Genomic DNA, 23355 nt, shown 5'->3' on the forward strand with positions numbered 1-23355 from the left:
ACTCCCAATTACTCTGCGCCTAATGAGACAGCCCTCTCCCTCCCTCCACTCTCTCTTTTCATGTCCATTTCACCAGCTTCTAACCCCCTCTACCCTCTCATCTCCCCTTCAGGCAGGAGATGCCAAGAAGCTCACTCCTCACCAGCATCCGTCTCCAACCCGTTGTCCAGTCCAATCCATGTCTGAAGAGTTGGCTTTGGGAATGGTTCCTGTCCTGGGCCTACAGAAGGTCTGGGGGCCGTGACCACCAGGACCCTTCTAATCTCAGTCAGACCATTAAGTCTGGTCTTTTTATGAGAATTTGGCGTCTGCATCCCACTGGTCTCCTACTCCGTCAGAGGTTCTCTGTTGTGTTCCCTGTCAGGGCAGTCATCGGTTGTAGCCAGTACCATCTAGTTCTTCTGGTCTCAGGCTGATGTAGTCTCTGGTTCATGTAGCCCTTTCTGTCTCTTGGGCTCATAATTACCTTGTGTCCTTGTTGTTCTTCATTCCACTTTGATCCAGGTGGGTTGAGACTCATTGATGCATCTTAGATGGCTGCTTGCTAGCGTTTAAGACCCCAGACGCCACTCTTCAAAGTAGGATGCAGAATGCTTTCTTGATAGATTTTATTATGCCAATTGACGTAGATGTCTCCTGAAACCATGGTCCCCAAACCCCTGCCCCTGCTACGCTGGCCTTCCAAGCATTCATTTTATTCAGGAAACTTGTTTGTTTTTGGTTTAGTCCAGGTGTAGTGACCTCTGCTGTATTGTGTGTTGTCTTTTCCTTCACCTAAAGTAGTTCATATTTACTAAATAATTAGTGAATACCCCTCTTCTACCCACCTCCCCCCTCTTGTAACCACAAAAGAATGTTTTCTTCTCAGTTTAAACTATTTCTCAAGTTCTCATAACAGTGGTCTTATGTACTATTTGTCCTTTTGAAACTGCCTAATTTCACTCAGCATAATGCCTTCCAGTTCCTCCATGTTATGAAATGTTTCACAGATTTCTCACTGTTCTTTATCCATGTGTAGCATTCCATTGTATGAATATACCATAATTTATTTATGTATTCATCCATTTATGGGCACCTTGGTTGCTTCCATCTTTTTGCTATTGTAAACTGGTGTAGTAAACATGGGTGTGCATATATCTGTTCGTGTAAAGGCTCTTATTTCTCTAGGATACATTCCGAGGAATGGGATTGCTGGATCATATGGTAGTTCTTTTTCTAGCTTTTGAAAAAGTGCCAAATTGATTTCCAAAGCGGTTGTACCATTTTACCTTCCTACCAGCAGTGTAGAAGTGTTCCAGTCTCTCCACATTCTCTCCAACACTTATTTTTTGTGTTTTTTGGATTAATGCCAGCCTTGTTGGAGTGAGATGAAATCTTTGTAGTTTTTTTTTTTTTAACATTTATTGAGCTTCAAGTGAACGTTTACAAATCAAGTCAGTGTGTCACATATAAGTTTATATACACCTTACTCCATACCACCACTTGCTCTCCCCCTGATGAGTCAGCCCTTCCAGTCTCTCCTTCCGTGACAATTTTGCCAGCTTCCAACTCCCTCCCTCCTCCCATCCCCCCTCCAGACAAGAGATGCCAACACAGTCTCAAGTGTCCACCCGATACAAATAGCTCACTCTTCATCAGCATCTCTCTCCTACCCACTGTCCAGTCCCTTCCATGTCTGATGAGTTGTCTTCAGGGATGGTTCCTGTCCTGTGCCAACAGAAGGTTTGGGGACCATGACTGCCGGGATTCCTCTAGTCTCAGTCAGACCATTAAGTATGGTCTTTTTATGAGAATTTGGGGTCTGCATCCCACTGATCTCCTGCTCCCTCAGGGATTCTCTGTTGTGCTCCCTGTTAGGACAGTCATCGATTGTGGCCGGGCACCATCTTGTTCTTCTGGTCTCAGGATGATGTAAGTCTCTGGTTCATGTGGCCCTTTCTGTCTCTTGGGCTCATAGTTGTCGTGTGACCTTGGTGTTCCTCATTCTCCTTTGCTCCAGGTGGGTTGAGACCAATTGATGCATCTTAGATGGGCCGCTTGTTAGCATTTAAGACCCCAGACGCCACATTTCAAAGTGGGATGCAGAATGTTTTCATAATAGATTTATTTTGCCAGTTGACTTAGAGGTCCCCTTAAACCATGGCCCCCAAACCCCCGCCCTTGCTCCGCTGACCTTTGAAGCATTCATTTTATCCTGGAAACTTCTTTGCTTTTGGTCCAGTCCAGTTGAGCTGACATTCCATGTATTGAGTACTGTCCTTCCCTTCACCTAAAGTAGCTCTTATCTACTAACTAATCAGTAAAAAACCCTCTCCCACCTTCCCTCCTTCCCCCCCCATAACCACAAAAGCATGAGTTCTTCTCAGTTTATACTATTTCTCAAGATCTTATAATAATGGTCTTATACAAGATTTGCCCTTTTGCCTCTGACTAATTTCATTCGGTATAATGCCTTCCAGGTTCCTCCAAGTTATGAAATGTTTCACAGATTCCTCACTGTTCTTTATCGATGCGTAGTATTCCATTGTGTGAATATACCACAATTTATTAAACCATTCATCTGTTGATGGACACCTTGGTTGCTTCCAGCTTTTTGCTATTGTAAACAGAGCTGCAATAAACATGGGTGTGCTTATATCTGTTTGTGTGAACGCTCTTATTTCTCTAGGGTATATTCCGAGGAGTGGGATTTCTGGGTTGTATGGTAGTTCTATTTCTAACTTTTTAAGATAACACCAGATAGATTTCCAAAGTGGTTGTACCATTTTACATTCCCACCAGCAGTGTATAAGAGTTCCAATCTCTCCGCAGCCTCTCCAGCATTTATTATGTTGTGTCTTTTGGATTAATGCCAGCCTTGTTGGAGTGAGATGGACTCTCATCGTAGTTTGAATTTGCATTTCTGTAATGGCTAATGATTGAGAGCATTTTCTCATGTATCTGTTAGCTGCCTGAATATCATCTTTAGTGAAGTATGTGTTCATATCCTTTGCCCACTTCTTGATTGGGTTGTTTGTCTTTTTGTGGTTGAGTTTTGACAGAATCATATAGATTTTAGAGATCAGGCACTGGTCGGGATGTCATAGCTGAAAATTCTTTCCCAGTCTGTAGGTGGTCTTTTTACTCTTTTTGGTGAAGTCTTTAGATGAGCATAGGTGTTTGATTTTTAGGAGCTCCCAGTTATCTGGTTTCTCTTCATCATTTTTGGTAATGTTTTGTATTCTTTTTATGCCTTGTTTTAGGGCTCCTAACGTTGTCCCTATTTTTTCGTACATGATCTTCATCGTTTTAGTCTTTATGTTTAGGTCTTTGATCCACTTGGAGTTAGTTTTTGTGCATGGTGTGAGGTATGGGTCCTGTTTCATTTTTTTGCAAATGGATCTCCAGTTATGCCAGCACCATTTGTTAAAAAGACTGTCTTTTCCCCAATTAACTGACACTGGGCCTTTGTCAAATATCAGCTGCTCATATGTGGATGGATTTATATCTGGGTTCTCAATTCTGTCCCATTGGTCTATGTGCCTGTTCTTGTACCAGTACCAGGCTGTTTTGACTACTGTGGATGTATAATAGGTTCTGAAATCAGGTAGAGTGAGGCCTCTCACTTTCTTCTTCTTTTTCAGTAATGCTTTGCTTATCCGAGGCTTCTTTCCCTTCCATATGAAGTTGGTGATTTATTTCTCCATCACGTTAAGAAATGTCATTGGAATTTGGATTGGAAGTGCGTTGTATGTATAGATGGCTTTTGGTAGAATAGACATTTTTACTATGTTAAGTCTTCCTACCCATGAGCAAGGCATGTTTTTCCACTTAATTAGGCCCTTTTTAGTTTCTTGTACTAGTACTTTGTAGTTTTCTTTGTATAGGTCTTTTACATCTTTGGTGAGATTTATTCCTAAGTATTTTATCTTCTTGGGGGCTACTGTGAATGGTATTGATTTGGTGATTTCCTCTTCGATGTTCTTTTTGTTGATGTAGAGGAATCCAAGTGGTTTTTGTATATCTTATAACCTGAGAGTCTGCCAAACTCTTCTATTAGTTTCAGTATTTTTCTGGAGGATTCCTTAGGGTTCTCTGTGTATAAGATCATGTCATCTGCAAATAGAGATAATTTGACTTCCTCCTTGCCAATCCGGATGCCCTTTATTTCTTTCTCTAGCCCAATTGCTCTGGCTAGGACCTATAGCACAACGTTGAATAAGAGCGGTGATAAAGGGCATCCTTGTCTGGTTCCCGTTCTCAAGGGAAATGCTTTCAGGCTCTCTCCATTTAGAGTGATGTTGGCTGTTGGCTTTGTATAAAAAAAATAGATGCCCTTTATTATGTTGAGGAATTTTCCTTCAATTCCTATTTTGGTGAGAGTTTTTATCATAAATGGGTATTGGACTTTGTGAAATGCCTTTTCTGCATCAATTGATGAGATCATGTGGTTTTTGTCCTTTGTTTTATTTATATGGTGGATTACATTAACGGTTTTTCTAATATTAAACCAGCCCTGGTATAAATCCCACTTGGTCGTGGTGGATTATTTTTTTGATATGTTGTTGAATTGTATTGGCTAGAATTTTGCTGAGGATTTTTGCATCTATGTTCATGAGGGATATAGGTCTGTAATTTTCTTTTTTTGTGATGTGTTTGTTTACCTGGTTTTGGTATCAGGGAAATGGTGGCTTCATAGAATGAGTTAGGTAGTATTCTGTCATTTTCTATGCTTTGAAGTACCTTTAGTAGTAGTGGTGTTAACTCTTCTCTGAAAGTTTGGTAGAACTCTGCAGTAAAGCCGTCCGGGCCAGGGTTTTTTTGTTGTTGTTGTTGGGAGTTTTTTGATTACCGTTTCAATCTCTTTTTTTGTTATGGGTCTATTTAGTTGTTCTACTTCTGATTGTGTTAGTTTAGGTAGGTAGTGTTTTTCCAGGAATTCATCCATTTCTTTTAGGTTTGCAAATTTGTTAGAGTACAGTTTTTCATAATAATCTGATATGATTTTTTTAATTTCATATGGGTCTGTTGTGATGTGGCCCCACTCGTTTCTTATTCGGGTTATTTGTTTCCTTTCCTGTATTTCTTTAGTCAGTCTGGCCAATGGTTTATCAATTTTGTTAATTTTTTCAAAGAACCAGCTTTTGTTTTTGTTAATTCTTTGAATTGTTTTTCTGTTCTCTAATTCATTTAGTTCAGCTCTAATTTTTATTATTTGTTTTCTTCTGGTGCCTGATGGATTCTTTTGTTGCTCACTTTGTATTTGTTCAAGTTGTAGGGACAGTTCTCTGATTTTGGCTCTTTCTTCTTTTTGTATGTGTGCATTTATCGATATAAATTGACCTCTGAGCACTGCTTTTGCTGTGTACCAGAGGTTTTGATAGGAAGTGTTTTCATTCTCGTTGCATTCTATGAATTTCCTTATTCACTCCTTAATGTCTTCTATAACCCAGTCTTTTTTCAGGAGGGTATTGTTCAGTTTCCAAGTATTTGATTTCTTTTCCCTAATTTTTCTGTTATTGATTTCCACTTTTATTTCCTTGTGGTCTGAGAAGATGCTTTGTATTATTTTGATGTTTTGGATTCTGCAAAGGTTTGTTTTATGACCTAATATGTGGTCTATTCTAGAGGATATTCCATGTGCGTTAGAAAAAAAAGTATACTTTGCAGCAGTTGAGTGGAGAGTTCTGTATAAGTCAATGAGGTCAAGTTGGGTGATTGTAGTAATTAGGTCTTCCGTTTCTCTTTTGAGCTTCTTACTGGATGTCCTGTCCTTCCCCAAAAGTGGTGTGTTGAAGTCTCCTGCTATAATTGTGGAGGTGTCTATCTCACTTTTCAGTTCTGTTAAACTTTGTTTTATGTATCTTGCAGCCCTGTCATTGGGTGCATAAATATTTAATATGGTTATATCTTCCTGATCAATTGTCCCTTTTATCATTATGTAGTGTCCTTCTCTATCCTTTGTAGTGGATTTAAGTTTAAAGTCTATTTTGTCAGAAATTAATATTGCTACTCCTGCTCTATTTCCTTATTGTTTCCTTGATATATTTTATTCCATCGTTTGAGTTTTAGTTTGTTTGTGTCTCTAACTCTAAGGTGTGTTTCTTGTAGGCAGCAGATAGACGGATCATGTTCCTTTATCCAGTCTGAGACTCTCTGTCTCTTTATTGGTGCATTTAGTCATTTACCTTCAGCGTAATTATAGATAAGTATGTGTTTAGAGTTGTCATTTTCATGCCTTTTTATGTGTGTTGTTGACAGTTTCATTTTTCCACTTACTTTTTTGTGCTGAGACTTTTTCTTTGTAAATTGCGTGTTCCTCATTTTCATAGTATTTGACTTTATGTTTGTTGAGTCGTTACGTTTTTCTTGGCTTTTATCTTGAGTTATGGAGTTGTTATACCTCTTTGTGGTTACCTTAATATTTACCCCTTTTTTCCTAAGTAAAAACCTAAATTGTATTGTCCTATATCGCTTTTTCTCCCTCTGCATATGGCAGTTCTTTGCCACCTGTATTTAATCCCTCTTTTTGATTATTGTGATCTTTTAAATACTGACTTCAATGATTCCCTGTTTTGAGCATTTTTTTTTAATTAGTCTTAATTTGTTTTTGTGATTTCCCTATTTGGGTTGATATCAGGATGTTCTGTTCTGTGACCTTGTGTTGTGCTGGTATCTGATATTATTGGTTTTCTGACCAAACAATTTCTTTTAGTATTTCTTGTAGCTTTGGTTTGGTTTTTGCCAATTCTCTAAGCTTGTGTTTATCTGTAAATATCTTAATTTCGCCTTCATATTTCAGAGAGAGTTTTGCTGGATGTATGATCCTTGGCTGGCAGTTTTTCTCCTTCAGTGCTCTGTATATGTCATCCCATTGCCTTCTTGCCTGCATGGTTTCTTCTGAGTAGTCTGAGCTTATTCTTATTGATTCTCTCTTGTAGGAGACCTTTCTTTTATCCCTGGCTGCTTTTAAAATTTTCTCTTTATCTTTGGTTTTGGCAAGTTTAATGATAATATGTCTTGGTGTTTTTCTTTTGGGATCAATCTTAAATGGGGTTCGATGAGCATCTTAGATAGATATCCTTTTGTCTTTCATGATGTCAGGGAAGTTTTCTGTCAGCAGATCTTCAACTATTCTCTCTGTATATTCTGTTGTCCCTCCCTGTTCTGGGACTCCAATCACACGCAAGTTATCCTTCTTGATAGAGTCCCACATGATTCTTAGGGTTTCTTCATTTTTTTTTAATTCTTTTATCTGATTTTTTTCCAGCTATATTGGTGTTAATTCCCTGGTCCTCCAGATTTCCCACTCTGCGTTCTAATTGCTCGAGTCTGCTCCTCTGACTTCCTATTGCGTTGTCTAATTCTGTAATTTTATTCTTAATCTTTTGGATTTCTGAATGCTGTCTCTCTATGGATTCTTGCAACTTATTAATTTTTCCACTATGTTCTTGAATAATCTTTTTGAGTTCTTCAACAGTTTTATCAGTGTGTTCCTTGGCTTTTTCTGCAGTTTGCCTTATTTCATTTCTGATGTCTTGAAGCATTCTGTGAATTAGTTTTTTATATTCTGTATCTGATAATTCCAGGATTGTATCTTCATTTGGGAAAGATTTTGATTCTTTAGTTTGGGGGGTTGTAGAAGCAGTCATGGTCTGCTTCTTTATGTGGTTTGATATCGACTGCTGTCTCCGAGCCATCACTAAGATATAATAGTGGTTTATTCTGTAATTGCTCACTGAGTCTTATCTTGTTTTGTTTTCTTTCAATATACGTGGATGGGCTACTAGATTGTGCTGTCTTGTTTGTTGTAGCCCTGACTTACTTATGACCTATTACCAGCTGGTTTGGGCTGTTACCAGATATATATGCCTGAGTCCATTCACCATTCTTGAGTAGAATATGATTTTGGGTCATCAAGCGTGTGATGCACACTGTCACCTATTCACCTTGAGAAGTAGTGGTGATAGTTGTGTGCACCAGAATCTAGTAGCAGCTGGGGTTCATACTCCGGGGGGGGGGGCAGGATGCTGACAGGCTTCCCCCAAGTGCCAGTGAGGTAGGCGTGTCTCTATTCTTAAAGCACCTTGGTGGGTGTGCTCTGCAGCTGTACCTTAGGCCCCCAATGCAAGTACCTCTACAGATTTGTAGGTGTCACCCTCCTTAGACCCCTAAGGCAGGAGGCTAGGTGGTCTGGGGGAAGCTTCAGCCCTCAGTTCCCTGTTGTGGGTCAGTGAGGGCTCTGTTGAATGCGCAGAGGTATCAGACCTGGGAAACTTGTCTTTCCAGTAAATCCGCTAAAACAAATGCAGTCAGATCCCTATCAGAAATGCCTTTGCATTGTAATAGCCACCTTTTTCCCTGTAGGGATGAAAGCCCCAGACTGTGGATTACATATGCTTGGCTGGAGCTGGTTCTGTGTTTTTAGTTCAATTAGGGAAGGATCTTTGGTCCCTGGGTTTTTTGTGGTTGCTTCTCTCAGGCAAGAAGAATGGGTTAGGAAAAGACCAATAAAAGGAAAAGAAAAACTGCTGAGCAGTTCTCCCTCTGACTCAGGAAATTCCATTGTTAATGAAGTTGCCTGGGAAGGGGAGGGGAGGGTTTAGAAAAACAGGAGAGAGTAGCACCCCGTAATATAGACAAAGTTACTTATCTTGCTTGGGATGGCTATTTTATCTGAGATTCCTGAGGGGCGCATCGCCTGTGCGCACTGGCTGGGTAGACATTCCTCCCAAGGGTCAGGCCCGCGGCCCCTGCTTGCGCTGTCTCAAAAGCCAGGGTCAGTTCCTCTGCTGTCAGTCCAAAGCCCAGCGTCAAGGTTCCCCAGCTGGGATGCTGCACTCCTGGCTCCAAAAACAGTCGCTGCCTCCTGGTGACTTCTCCTCGCACCAGCCGCATCGCCGCGCCGTCCGCGCGGACCGTCACAGGATGTCGAGCTCAGCTCCCCTGTGCCCAGTCCAAAGCCCGGCGCCAAGGTTCCCCGGCTGGGACGCTGCACTCCCAGCTCCAATACCAGTCACTGCCTCCTGGCGACTTCTCCTCCTGCCAGCTGTGTCGCCGCGCCGCCCGCGTGGACTGGCTGGGCCCCCTCCCGAGGTCAGTTCAGAGGGGTAGGGCTGTGCCCCGTGTTTGCGCCATCACAGGATGCAGTGCTCAGCTCCCCTGCACGCGGTCAAAAACCCCGTGCCAAGGTTCCTCGGCTGGGACGCTGGCTCCAGGCTCCGAGAACAGTTGCTGCTTCCTCGTAGGTGTTCGTTCTGGGTCTCTGTCACTCAGGTCAACTCTTTAAATCTTTGTTTGTTGGTCAGGGTTCGTAGATTGTCGTGTATGTGATCGATTCACTTGTTTTTCCGAGTCTTTGTTGCAAGGGGATCTGAGGTAGCGTGTACCTAGTCAGCCATCTTGGCCCCCTCCCTCATTGTAGTTTTGATCTGCATTTCTCTAATGCTAATGATCGTGAACATTTCCTCATGTATCTGTTAGCTACCTGAATGTCTTCTTTAGTGATGTGTCTATTCATACCTTTTGTCCATTTTTTAATTGGGTTATTTGTCTTTTTGTGCTTGAGTTTTCACAGTATCATGTAGATTTTAGAGATCAGACGCTGATTGGAAATGTCATAGCTAAAAACTTTTTCCCAGTCTGTAGGTAGTCTTTTTACTCTTCTGGTGAAGCATTTGGATGAGCAAGGGTGTTTGATTTTTAGGAGCTCCCGGTTTTCTAGTTTTTCTTCTGCATTTTTAGTAATGTTTTGTGTACTGTTTATGCCATGTATTAGGGCTCCTAACGTTGTCCCTATTTTTTCTTCCATGATCTTTATCATTTTACATTTTATATTTAGGTCCTTGATCCATTTTGCGCTCGTTTTTGTGCGTGGTGTGAGGTATGGGTCTTGTTTCATTTTTTTGCAGATGGATATCTAGTTATGCCAGCACCATTTGTTAAAAAGACTGTCTTTTCCCCATTTAACTGTTCTGGGACCTTTGTCAAATATCAACTGCTCATATGTGGATGGATTTATGTCTAGATTCTCAATTCTGTTCCATTGGTCTACGTATCTGTTGTTGTACCAGTACCAGGCTGTTTTGACTAATGTGGCGGTATAATAGGTTCTAAACTCAGGTATAGTAAGGCCTCCCACTTTGTTCTTCTTTTTCAATAATGCTGCACTTATCCATGGCCTCTTTCCCTTCCATATGAAAGTGGTGATTTATTTCTCCATCTCATTAAAGAATGTCGTTGGGATTTGAATCAGAATTGCATTTAATGTATAGATCGCTTTTGGTAGAATAGACATTTTTATAATGTTAAGTCTTCCTATCCATGAGCAAGGTATGTTTTTCCACTTATGTGGGTCTGTTTTGGTTTCCTGAAGAAGTGTAGTGTAGTTTTTTTTTGTATAAGTCTTTTACATCTCTGGTAAGATTCATTCCTAAGTATTTTATCTTCTTGGGGGCTACTGTAAATGGTATTGATTCTGTGATTTCCTCTTCGATGTGTTTTTTTTGTTGGTGGGGAGGAATCGAACGGATTTTTGTATGTTTATCTTGTATCCTGATCCTCTGCTGAACTCTTCCGTTAGTTTCAGTAGTTTTCTTGAGGATTCCTTAGGGTTTTCTGTGTATAAGTTCATGTCATCTGCCAATAGACAGAATTTTACTTCTTCCTTGCCAATCTGGATGACCTTTATTTCTTTGTCTAGCCTAATTGCACTGGCTAGGACCTCCAGCACAATGTTGAACAAGAGTGGTGGTGATGAAGGTCATCCTTGTCTGCTTCACAACTGCAAGGGGAATGCTTTCAGAATCTCTCCATTTAGGATGATGTTGGCTGTTGGCTTTGTATAAAGGCTCTTTTTTGTATTGAGAAATTTTCCTTCTATTTCTATTTTGCTGGGAGCTTTTATCATGAATGGGTGTTGAACTTTGTCAAGTGTCTTTTCTGCATCAATTGATAAAATCATGTGGTTTTTGTCTTTTGTTTTATTTATGTGATGGATTACATTGTTTTTCTAATGTTGAACCATCCGTGCATACCTGGTATGAATCCCGCTTGGTCATGGTGAATTATTTTTTTGATATGTTGTTGAATTCTCTTGGCTAGAATTTTGTTGAGGATTTGCATCTAAGTTCATGAGGGATAGAGGTGTATAATTTTCTTTTTTTGTGGTGTCTTTAGCTGGTTTTGGTATTAGGGATATGCTGGCTTCATAGAATGAGTTTTAGAGTATTCCTTCCTTGTCTATGCTCTGAAATACCTTTAGTAGTAGTGGTCTTAACTCTTCTCTGAAAGTTTGGTAGAACTCTGCGGTGAAGGTGTCTTGGTCAGGGCTTTTTTTTTGTTGGGAGTTTTTTGATTACCTTTTCAATCTCTTCTTTTGTTATAATTCTACCTCTGTTTGTGTGAGTTCAGGTAGGCAGTGTGTTTCTAGGAAATCATCCATTTTTTTTTAGGTTTTCAAATTTCTTAGAGTACGTTTTTTTGTAGTAATCTGATATCATTCTTTTAATATCAGTTGGATCTGTTGTAATATCGCTCATCTCAATTCTTATTCGGGTTTTTTGCCTCCTCTCCTGTTTTTCTTTTGTCAGTTTGGCCAAGGGTTTATCAATTTTGTTTCTTTTTTCAAAGATCCGTCTTTTAGTCTTGTTAATTCTTTCAATTGTTTTTCTGTTCTCTATTTCATTTAGTTCTGCTCTAATTTTTATTAGTTGTTTTCTTCTGGTGCCTGTGGGTTTCTTTTGTTGCTCTCTTTCTATTTGTTCAAGTTGTAGGTAAAATTCTTTGATTTTGACCCTTTCTTCTTTTTCTTTGTGTGAATTTATTGATATAAATTGACCCCTGAGCGCTGCTTTTGCTGTGTCCCAAAGGTTCTGATAGGAAGTGTTTTCATTCTCATTGGAGTCCATGAATTTCTTTATTCCATCCTTAATGTCTTCTGTAATCCGGTCTTTTTTGAGTAGGGTATTGTTCAGTTTCCAAGTGTTTGATTTCTTTTCCCTGCTTTTTCTTTTACTGATTTCCACTTTTATGGCCTTATGGTCAGAGAAAATGCTTTGTAATATTTCAATGTTTTGGATTCTGCTAAGGCTTGCTTTATGACCTAATATGTGGCCTATTCTAGAGAATGTTCCATGTGCACTAGAAAGGAAAGTTTACTTGGCTGCTATTGGGTGGAATATTCTGTGTATGTCTACAAGGTCAAGTTGTTGATTGTGGCATTTAGATCTTCTGTGTCTTTATTCTGGAGTCGACTTGACGGCAGTGGGTTGGGTGTCTTTATTGAGCTTCTTTCTGGATGTCCTGTCCTGCACCGAAAGTGTTGAAGTCTCCTAGTATAATTGTGGAGGTGTCTATCTCAGTTTTCAATGCTGATAGTTTGTTTTATGTATCTTGCAGCCCTGTCATTGGGTGCATAAAAATTTAATATGGTTATATCTTCTTGGCATATTATGCCTTTAATCATTATATAGTGTCCTTACTTATCGTTCATGATGGATGTAACTGTAAAGTCAATTTTGTGGGAAATTAATATTGCCACTCCAGCTCTTTTTATGATTATTGTTTGCTTGATACATTTTTTCCATCCCATGAGGTTTAGTTTGTGTGTCCAAATCTCTGGTGTGTCTCTTGTAGGCAGCATATAGACCGATCTTGTTTTTTAATCCATTCTGCTACTCTTTATCTCTTTATTGGTGCATTTAGTCCATTTCCATTCAGGGTAATTATGGATAGGTATGAATTTAGTGTTATCATTTTGATGTCTTTTTTTTTGTGTGTGGTTGACAGTTTCTTTTTCCCACTTAATTTTATGTGCTGAGTGGATTATATATTGTTCTTTTCTCGTATTTGCTCTTGTTAGTTTTGTTTTTGCTAAGTCTCTATTTTTTTCTTGTATTTATTTTGATGAGCAGGATAGTTTCTCTGCTTTGTGGTTACCTTGTTATTTACTCCTATTTTTCTAAATTTAAAGCTAACTTTTATTTTTTTGTATCACCTTATCTTCCTCTCCCAATTGAAGATCTGTTATTACGTTTCTTAGTCCCTCTTTATTATTTAAATGTTGTCTTCTTCTGTATAATAACATGACTGTTACCCTGTTTTGAGCCCTTTTTTTTTTTTAATCTCTGTTTTTTTTAATTTCCCTGTCTGGGTTGACTTCTGGTTGCTCTGCCCAGTGTTCCAGTCTTGGGTTGATACCTGATATTATTGTTTTTCTAACCAAAGAACTCCCTTTGGTATTTCTTGTAGTTTTGGTTTGGTTTTTACGAATTCCCTAAACTTCTGTTTATCTGGAAATGTCCTAATTTCACCTTCATATTTGAGAGACAGTTTTGCAGGATATAGGATTCTTGGCTGGGGATTTTTTTCCTTCCGTTTTTTAAATAAGTCATCTCATCACCTTCTTGCCTGCATGGTTTCTGCCTAGTAAAAAAAATAAAAGTCTGAGCTTATTCTTATTGGCACTCCTTTGTAGGTGACTTTTTGTTTATTCCTCACTGCTCTAAAAATTTTGTCTTTATCTTTGGTTTTGGCAAGTTTGATTATAATATGTCTTGGTGACTTTCTTTTAACATCTACTTTATGTGGAGTTAGATGAGCATCATGGTTAGGTATACTCATCTTTCACAATATCAGGGAAATTTTCTGCCAACAAATCTTAAAATTTCCTCTGTATTTTCCGTTATCCTTCCCTGTTCTGGTACTCCAATCACTCGTAGGTTTTTTCTCTTGATAGAGTCCCACATGATTCTTAAGGTTTCTACATTTGTTTTAATTCTTTTATCTGATTTTTCTTCAAGTATATTAGTGCCAAGTGATTTATCTTCAAGTTCAGAAATCTGGCTTGTACTTGTTCAATTCTGCTCCTCTGACTTTCTATTGAGTTGTCTCCTTCTGTAATTTTATTGTTAATCTTCTGAATTTCTGATTGCTGTCTATGAAGTTTTCCAGCTTTTTAAATTTTTCATTATGTTCCTGAATAATCTTTTTAATTTCTTCAGTTGCTTTATTTGTGTGTTCCTTGGCTTGTTCTGCATATTGCCTCATTTCCTTCCGGATGTCTTGAATGGTTCTGTATATTAATCTTTTGGATTCTGCCTCTGGTAATTCCAGCAATGCACTTTCATCTAGGAGATTCCTAGATTCTTTGTTTCGAGAGCTTGCTGAGGTGATCATAGTCTGTTTCTTTATGTGATTTGATATTGACTGTTGTCTCTCAGCCATCAGTAAGTTATTGTATTAATTTATACTTGCTTACTGTGTCATAGCTTCTTGTTTTGTTTTGTTTTGATATGCTCAAATGGGTTGCTTGAGTGAGCTGGCTGGATTATTTTCAGCTTTGGAGCTCTGATGTCCTTTCCCAGATGGCTAGAGCCGTTATCAGGTATATCAGTCTAGGAGTCCCCTGACTTTTCTTGTATGAATTCAGCTAAGGTGTCTTCTTAGCTGATCATCAAGTGTGTGGTACGGCTCTGTCCTACAGTCTTAGAGGGCCAGGGTGACTGGTGTATGTACCAGTATCTGATTGCAGCAGGGGATCACGGTCTGAACAGGGTAGGGGGCTGAGAACCAACCCACGAGTGTCTCTGAGGAAAGCGCGTCCCCGTTCCCTAGTGCGTGCAGGTGGGTGGGTTCTTCAGACAGACCATGGGCACCCAGTGTTTTTAGTTGTAAGGACTGGGAGGCACCAGTTATCCTTGGACAACTGTCACAGATGGCTGGATGACCTGAGTGTGGTTACCAGTCTTTAGGCCCCAGATATGGGTAGGTGAGGGCCCTGTTTAATAGGCAAAGCAATGTCAAACAACAAACACCCACCTCTCCAGCTCACAGCTGAAACGGTTGGAGTCTGGCAACAAGGGCCTATTCTCCTGAAATAGGCCTACACAAGTCCATGCAGAAGGGAAAGGTGCTCAGAGTTCCACAGAGCATTTATTCCTGGCCAGGAGCTACTTATGTCCTGAGCTCTGCCCATTAGTAGAGCTGGCAAATTATCTTTTCCCCCAGTTGCAAATTTTTTCTTTCTCCAAGGTTGGGAAGATGGCTATAGGTGCTCAACAGTGCCAATCTCAGGCCCAGGGAATTCAGCCGCTGAAGCTGGCTGGCGGGGGTGGGGTGGGGGGGGCCTTGGTACAATATATGCAAGTACTTAGCTTTTGCCAAGAACTCCATTCTTCTCTGGTTCTGGAGGTGTGAGTAGGCTGTGTGGCTGGCTGCTTCTCCCTGAGGAAACTGTGTCTGAACGCTAGTGCAACCCACTGCCACCACTCTGGGAATGGTGTCTGAGGGCTCCCCACGATTCAGGTCTGGTAACTCCTCTCCACTTCTGAACCATCTCTTCCTCCGCCTGCCCCTCAGTTCATTTTCTAACGTTGTGTTTGATGCTCAGGTCTCCTAGCTTGTCATAAATATACTTGTTTCTCTTGTTTTTTTGGGTCTTTGTTTTAAAGGGGGCTCTCCGGAAGTGTCTGTATATTCTGCCATCTTGGCTCTGCCTCCTGTTACACACATTTTTGGGGGACATAATTCAATCCATGACATAGTGTGAGAAGAAATTTAAAGTCTCATTAATATTTTTTTATTAGCAAAGTTTTATTGTAAAATAAGAAACAGATATAAAAATGGGATATAAAAAGGGGAGGGGAGAAGGGATGTAGGCAAAGAATGCAAATGTGCTTTCCAAAGTGCAAAATAAATGAGGCTCTGAGTGTCTGGTTGCAGTTAGACGTGGTGGTAGGTACGGATTCCATGTAAAAGCTGAAATCCTTCAGGGAGTGGGATGGGGTGAGGTTTCCTTTTAGGTGCTGAGGTTTACCTAGAGGCTAGACAGGACGTGGCTAGGCCAGCAGAAAAGGAACTAGGAAATTCCTTCCCCTTAACCAGCTGCCCAGTCAATCCATCAACCGACAGGGACAGGGGACCAGCACTCCCCAGAGGCCAAGTCCCAGATGCCATGTAATCTAAGAAGGTTTTAAGGCCAGGCAGCCTGGTGACTTCCAGCCCTACAGGATCTTTGAGTCATACATATATCATTTCATTAACCTCACAGCAAACCCCACGAGGTAGGCGGTAGGTATCAGCATTTTATAGACATACACATTGCTGTCAGGAGAAATGAAACACCTTGAGATAGTTCCCCTGGCTAGTCTGTTACTGGTCTAGGCTTCCAACCCAGGTATGGTAAGTTCTATGACTGCTCTTAAAATCTAATTCTTACGTGCAGGAACGCCATCCTATCTCTTCCAAGTATTCCTTATAGTAAAAACCTTACAATCTAAGCTGGATTGTCCCAGCTCCCTCATGCCCCCCAGAACACCAGTGTAGGCCAGCTTCTTTAGTGGAGGCCCATGCCAAGGTAAGTGAAGAGTTCTTGAGTGTTTTCGAGACACACCTGTATCAAGTAGGGGTTCAAGCATGTGAATTTCAAAATGGTAGGAAAGGAGGGCAGGGGCAGGGTGTGTAAATGGGGGACAGGAAGTGAAGGACGTCAGTCTGAGTCAGGCCCCTCTCTCTTGAACATTAGTTTTTTACAGTGGGTGGTAGATTCCCCTTTCTTAGAGTTTGGAAGGCTGCATTGAGCCCTGCTCCCCTCTGGCTGCTTCCTAGCCTGGGCATCCTTCAGCTCCAATGCCTCATTCAACTCTAGGAACATCTTGAAGCATTCATGCCCACGGATCTTAAGGGTGAAATATTTTTCATCCAGTGGCTTCTTCTTTGGCTCGGTAGAGGAGCTGGTGCTGGTGTGCAGTGCTTACTTAGTGATCCTCTCAGAGGGTGGCTCCCACTTGTTGTGGAAATTTTCTTCCTCTGTACGTCTGTCTCTCCCAGAACAGTACAAATATGCACCTCGAAACTGTTGTGTCCTAGCAGATTACCATCGGAGTCTTCCAGTGTGATGATGGTGAGGATGGGTTCCCCACCCGCCATGCTGGAGCTGCTACACATGAAGTTGAAGTGGATGGTGGTAGTCAGAACCGACCTGAGGTAGCTCATAGGGTACCCCACACTATGTCGAAGAGTGATGGTGTCCTACAAATATCAGCACGCAGGATTCCTCCCACCTGGATAAGATGCTGAGGAGCGGCCAGGCCATCGCTATAGTCGGAGCAGCACTCAAGGTGGGGGCAGTGCTGCACGACCTCTGTCATATGCTGACGTCTGGTAGATGGCCATGATGTGAACACAGGTGCTGGGGTGGGGTGGTGAGCTGAGCTACGGCTGCATTGGACAGGTCTTTGCCAGCTGGCAAAACAGCTTGTTAAGGCCAGGGGAGTACATGCAGGTGACAGACTTGGATGTCCCAGAATGCAGGAAGCCAAGACGGAAACCACAGTTGCTGCAGTAGGTCTTCTGGGAAGGGACAGAGGATGAGAGTGTCCAGGAGGTGGCTGGTGTAAGTGAGGCTGGTGCAGGGGCTGCTGATATTCCTTGAGCCCCAGCTTGGCTTTCTAGGCAGTCTGCAGCATCTCCTGGGAGCAGCAGATCGTCTACTGCCTCCGCTGCTGGGGACAGTGAGGGGGACAGAACCAGCTTCTCAGGAAGGAGTTTCCCCAAGTATGAAAAAGTCTCTTGACTCAGAGGGAGCTCAGTACTGAGATCTGACTTGGGCTCCTCCATTGCAGCTCCAGGGAAGTTAGTCTGTCCATGGAACCTCAGGGAAGTGTATAACAGTCCTGGGAAGGACACTCCACGCCCAGAAAGCAGGTGCCCTCAGAGCCCAGCAGCTAGCTGTGCCCCGGGTGGTGGCTTTGCGCTTTTGACACATTAACATTACTTCCCAGATAGTTATGCATTATCTTAGAATCACAAAGTCATAGCTAGAAAGAATCCCAGAGATGGTTTAATTCAAACTTTTCATTTTATAGACAGGAAGTTTCAATTCAGAAACTAGGTGACCTGACTAAGCTAACAGAGCTAGTTAGTGGCAGAAAACAAGGGGTCTGAGACTGAAGCTTGGATCTCATCTGGGTCTTCCATTTCTCAGTGCTGCCTCCCTTCACCTGCCATCAGGACATAGAGGCTGGGGCCAAAGAGATCTCTTGGGAATTCCTTAATATAGGATTTTGAAGGCATGGCATGAATAGTGTTGAGTTTTGGGAGAAAGTCAAGGTTAGGCTTCTCTTTGCAGCTCATTCTTTTCTTCCCTGACTGATCCTGAGCAGGACTTTTTACTGTGCATCTTCGGGTTTTTAAAAACTTTGCTGCACACCATTTCCTGTAAGAAAAAAACCTTCACCATCCTAGAAGAGTCCTTCCCCAATCACTTGTTCTTAAACTGAGGTTCACGAACTCCCAAAGGGCTAATGTTTTCAGGGTTCATCCATGTGGTAGCACGTATCTGAACTTCATTTTTCCTAGTGGCTGAATAATAGGCCATTGTGTGCATATTCCATGTTTTGTTTATCATCTGTTGATGGACTCTTGGGTAGTTTCTACATTTTGGCTGTTGTGAATAATGCTGCCATGAAAATTTGTGTAGAAGTATCTGTTTGAGTGCCTACTTTCAGATATTTTAGGTATATACCTGGGAGTGGAATTGCTGGGTCATATGGTACTTCTGTGTTCAATGTTTTCAGAAATTGCTAAACAGTTTTCCACAGTGACTGCCATTTTACAATCCCACCAGCAATGCACAGGGTTCTAATTTCTCGACATGGCTTCCTTTTTAATAATAATATTAACATTAGTCTGAGGATGGAGTTCTTGGCTTCAACAGGCTGTGAGAGAAGCCCATGCTACAAAGAATACTAATAACGCTGTAGTCTACAGAAGATTCTGGAAAATCCCCAGGATGGGAGAATTCTTGATTGAGGAGTTAAAAGCCTTAAGGTGGAAGAGAGCTGTGAGGTGGAATATGGAAGTTTCAAGTAGTAGTTTAATCTTTATTAAAAATACTTAAAATTGCTCATTAAATGAAGATGCTGATAGTAGCTCATCTTAAATTAATAACGAGTACGTAAAAAAAAAATTTTATGTAAGTGTTCATTTCCATTTACCATTCCTTGCTCAATAAGTACTCCTTCCTAATTTCGCCAAGACACTTTCAAATTCCCTTTGCTTTGTTGGAGATGACATGCGTGCTAAGTGGCTCCCCTCTTTTCCTCTCCGATTTGGTTTCCAGATACTCTGTGCCTTTCTGATTTATCGCTTGGGAGTTTTTGACTCCTGTCTTTCACATCAGTGATCCTACATCTCATGTTCTTCTGTAAGCTCCTAGAACCCACCATCATCTCAGAGATGCAAAATAATTTACATGCCAGGATAAAAAAAAACTTTACATTCTTTTGTCTTCAGGGTTCGCCACCAAAACCTGTGTTCCTCTTCTGCGAATTCATTGGTTTCCGTTTTCTATTTGCTACCCCAAATTCTCTCTTTTTGTGGTTATCCCCAAATAGGAATGACTCAGAATTAGTACACATTGGAAACAAAACTCGTGTTTTTGCCAGAAAGTGAAAGGAAGGTAATTTGTGTTTAAATGACATTTTGGATATGGGGGACATAGCTTTGTTAGGGCTCACTGTATTTTGAAGATCATATGCCTGAAAAATCCCTGTTGCGTACCCTGTGACAGCTTGCCTGTATTTAGTACCCCGGTGGCCTTTCTTGGTGAATTTCACCTTCTGGGACCTTTTTGGGTATGGGCCAGAATCATACTTGTTCTAGCTTTAGTGAAGAGTAAAAATTCCTTTTCTTTAGAAGGCTATCATTGAGTTTATTTAATGACAGAAAAAAAAAAAGTCAAATGTTTGCTCTCTAATCCTATCACACTACTAAGTTATTGAGAGATTTTGGGGGGGCATCAGTGATTTCTCAGAATTTGTTTCCTTGTTTTCAAAATAAGGGAGGTGGTAGTAGGTAGTAACTCCTTAAATTCTTCCTGTTCTCCAAACCCTGTGACTGTCAGATTCTATCTGATGCTCATACTAAACACATCCTAAAACTGCTGGCTAGTTGGGAATTCATTTATAATCAATTAAAGTCAGGACCAGGAAAATAATACTTTATTTCTACAGATCACTTTGTGGTTTACAAAACTGTTCTCTAACTATCTCTTTTTACTCTCTTTTCTGCTCCTCTGAGGCCAGCAGCATTGACATCACCTGGGAACTTCCCAGAAAAGCACAATCTCAGACCTCGCCCTGTCCTCTTGAGTTAGAATCTACATTTTACCAAGATGCTCAGGTGATGTGCACGCACAAGGAGTCTGAGAACTGCTGCTTTGTCTCATTGTGAGTCTCCTAATGCGGTCGCAATGAGTTGGAACCAATTCACCAGCACCTAACAACAGTAACAACAGTGACCCTCAGAGGAAGGCAGGGTATTTTACAGATGAGGAAATCAAGACTCAGAGTTGTTAAGTAACTAAGTCAAGGTTACTGTGCTTGTGTCTTCTCCAAAATTTCTTGCTCTAAACCTAATGCGGCCAGAATGCTCATTAGAAGTGGGGATAGCAAAACTTCATCTCACATGCTTTGGACATGTGATCAGGAGGGTCTAGCTGCAGAAGTAGAACATCATGTTTGGAAAAACAGAGGGTCACCAAAAAAGAGGAAAGCCCTCAGTGAGATGGATTGACACAGTGACTGAAACAATGGGCTCAAACATAGCAACAATTGTGAAGATGGCACAGGACCAGGCAGTGTTTCATTCTGTTGTACACAGGGTCTTTAGGAGTCAGAATTACTCGACGGCACCTAACAACAACAACAACAAACCTAATGCTGTCTTCTTGGTTGGGCGGAGTCAGCCTTGTACAACAGAGACTCCTGGCAGCAGTCTGTGTGGTTAGTTCTAGCCAACTGGTGACTGAGTTCTAGCCAGCATAATGTGAGTGAAAGTAGGAAGTACTGTGATCCCTTTCTAGGGAAAAGACACAAACTCAAAAAGATAACTCCCATGTAGCTCCTCCATTGTGGTTTCCACTCCTAGCTGGCTTGAAAAGAGAGAACTCCCCAGAGCAACCTTGGTTTTCAGGGGGCAGGGGAGACTGGTGTAGGCACAGGTGTCTGTGTGTTGCAGGGGTTAATGCTCTGAACAGCGTAAGGGCCTGCCAACCATCCCCTGAGTGTCTATGAGGAAAGCGTATGCCTGTTCCCTGGAACGCACAGGTGGGTGGGTCCTACAGCTGGATCACGGGCACCTAATGCTTTTGGTTGTAACAACTGGTAGGCACCGCTTATCCTTAGACCCCTGTCTTGGGTGGCTAGGTGACGTGGGTGGAGCCACCAGTCCTCAGGCCCCTGATGTGGGTAGGTCAGGACCCTGTTTAATAGGCAAATTGGTGTTAAACATCAAAAACCCACCTCTCCACCGTACAGCTGAGACAGTTGAAGTCAGATCTCATGCAGATATACCGTCACAGTCTACCAAGAAGGGCCTAATGTCCTGAAATGGGCCCACACAGGTCCGTGCAGGGGTTAAAGGTATTCAAAGTCCACGGACCGTTTGTGCTTGGACAGGAGCCGCTTCTGTCCTGAGCTCCCCAGCTTAGTGGATCTGGCAGATTATTTTTTATTTCAAGGCCAGGAGGATGGCTCAGGGCACGCAGCAGAACCTGTCTCAGGCCCAGGAAATTGACAGCCACTGAAACCGTCTTGGGGGCTGGGGGCGTGGTAAAATAAATGCAAGTACTTAGCTTTTGCCAAGAGTGCCGTTCTTCTCTGGTTTGTGAGACGTGAGTGGACTGTGCAGCTGGCTGTCTCTCCCTGAGGAAACCAGGTCCCTAACACTACCTCCAGCACTGCTGCGGTTGCTCCAGGGGATTGTGCCTGAGGGGAACTGGTTCCTGTCGAATCCTGTCCAGCAACTCCTTGCTGCTTCCGAACCATCTCTCCCTTGCCCTGCCGCTCAGTCCGATTTCCAAACTTTGTCCTTGATGTTCAGGGATCCTACTTTGTCATATATGTAACCATTTCACTTGTTTTCTCAGGTCTTTGGTGTAAGGGGGACCTCCGGAAACATCTGAATACTCTGCGATCTTGGCCCCGCCTCACCCCAGAGCAACCTTAGAAATGTTTTAGAGATGACAAGGCTGTTGTCAGCGTGGGTCCCTGGATGACTGCATTGAGGAGGCCCACTGCAGTGACGGATCTTTCACCTGTCCAGTATCTGTACAGGAGCCACAAGTAAACTTTTATTGAGCTTGAGCCGTTATATGTGTTTGGGTCTATTTCTTAAGTGCTTAGCCAACTGTAACAAATACATTCGAGCAGTGACTTAGTACTTGAAGTCATAGGTCTTTTGGCCTAATGCATTCATTCATTCCTTTTGTCTCTGGCAGTTGGTGATCAATGGATCGTGGTCTAGCATGCAGAAGTGAGTGAGTGGAGAAAAGCAGCAGAGCTGGTGGGTTGTGAAGACATGTGTTTGAAGGCTGCCACACTCTCTACTCCAGGGTAAGACAAAGGCAATGGCTGCCATTGTTACTCTGACTTTGCCAAGTCACAGGGACTCTTGTCTCTCCAGCCTCTCGGAGTCAGTGCAATGGGATGCCCTGCCTGTGAAAGGTTCCCAAAATCTCTATTGATTCAAGTGATTGACACTATGCCAATCAATAATTGTGAACAGGAAACCATTAGGTTTTGGGTGATAGGATGGAATTCATTATGTGCATGGAAATACCTCAGGCATTATTAGGGATTTATTTACATGAGACGTGATTTTCCTCGAATCAGGGAAGGGTTATTGGGCCTTCCTGAGGTGTGTTGTCGAGAATGGGACCAGGTCTGATTGCCCTTTTCCTGTACCATATCAGGTTGTTAGCTCTGCCAGCTCACATTCCCTCAACCACTGTCCTCCTTCTCCATGGATCACTTTCCTGAACTGTTGTTTTGTTAATTACTTTTTCTAGAAAGGAAACAGCTTGCCAGAGAGTTGACGATTCCAGGTTTGGTAGATAATAGCATTAGTAAAGCACATGGTTTTTGCCAGTTCCACTTTATCCTTCATCACTGGCAGTCACATGTCAGGTAAGGAGCCCTGGTGGCACAATTGTTAAGCACTCAGCTGCTAACCATAAGGTTGGCAGTTCGAACCCACTCAGCGGCTCCATGGGAGAAAGACCTGGGAATCTGAAGGCACCTAACAACAGTGAATCGGGTATTGGCATTGGGAGCATTATGACCAAGGCTGGCTTTGAGCTCTCATTTGTGCTGACGATTTTTGAGGCAAGAAGGAGAAAGTCACTGTTTGGTGTCCCCTTCTCAGAGTCCAGGTGGAAGTCTGGGAAGAAGGGGTAGAAAAGATACCACGTCTCTTTCTGAACTCTCCGCTTCTACAGCTTGAAGTAAAATCAGACTCCTTGAAAAGAAAATGACAACTAATGGAAATCTAGGCAGAGCCAAGGATGGCTAGGAAAGAGGGGCAGGAAGTGAA

General features: G+C 41.9%; 1 long non-coding RNA gene and 1 pseudogene across 2 annotated transcripts in view; one reads left to right on the plus strand and one right to left on the minus strand.

Annotated features, from left to right (window-relative positions):
- LOC126068469 (uncharacterized) overlaps positions 1–23355 on the plus strand; it is a 55819-nt gene that overhangs the window by 9122 nt on the left and 23342 nt on the right. Inside the window, exons 3-4 of one of the 2 annotated variants that reach the window (XR_007515706.1) lie at positions 21911–22106; positions 22262–22376. This is a non-coding gene — a long non-coding RNA (uncharacterized LOC126068469). Of the gene's footprint in view, positions 1–21910; positions 22107–22261; positions 22909–23355 lie in introns of those variants that run through there. The other variant, XR_007515705.1, reaches the window with a different exon arrangement.
- On the minus strand, positions 16469–17598 carry LOC126068461 (cellular tumor antigen p53-like; annotated as a pseudogene).

Source organism: Elephas maximus, chromosome 27 (genome assembly GCF_024166365.1).
Source record: "Elephas maximus indicus isolate mEleMax1 chromosome 27, mEleMax1 primary haplotype, whole genome shotgun sequence".
Taxonomy (NCBI): domain Eukaryota; kingdom Metazoa; phylum Chordata; class Mammalia; order Proboscidea; family Elephantidae; genus Elephas; species Elephas maximus.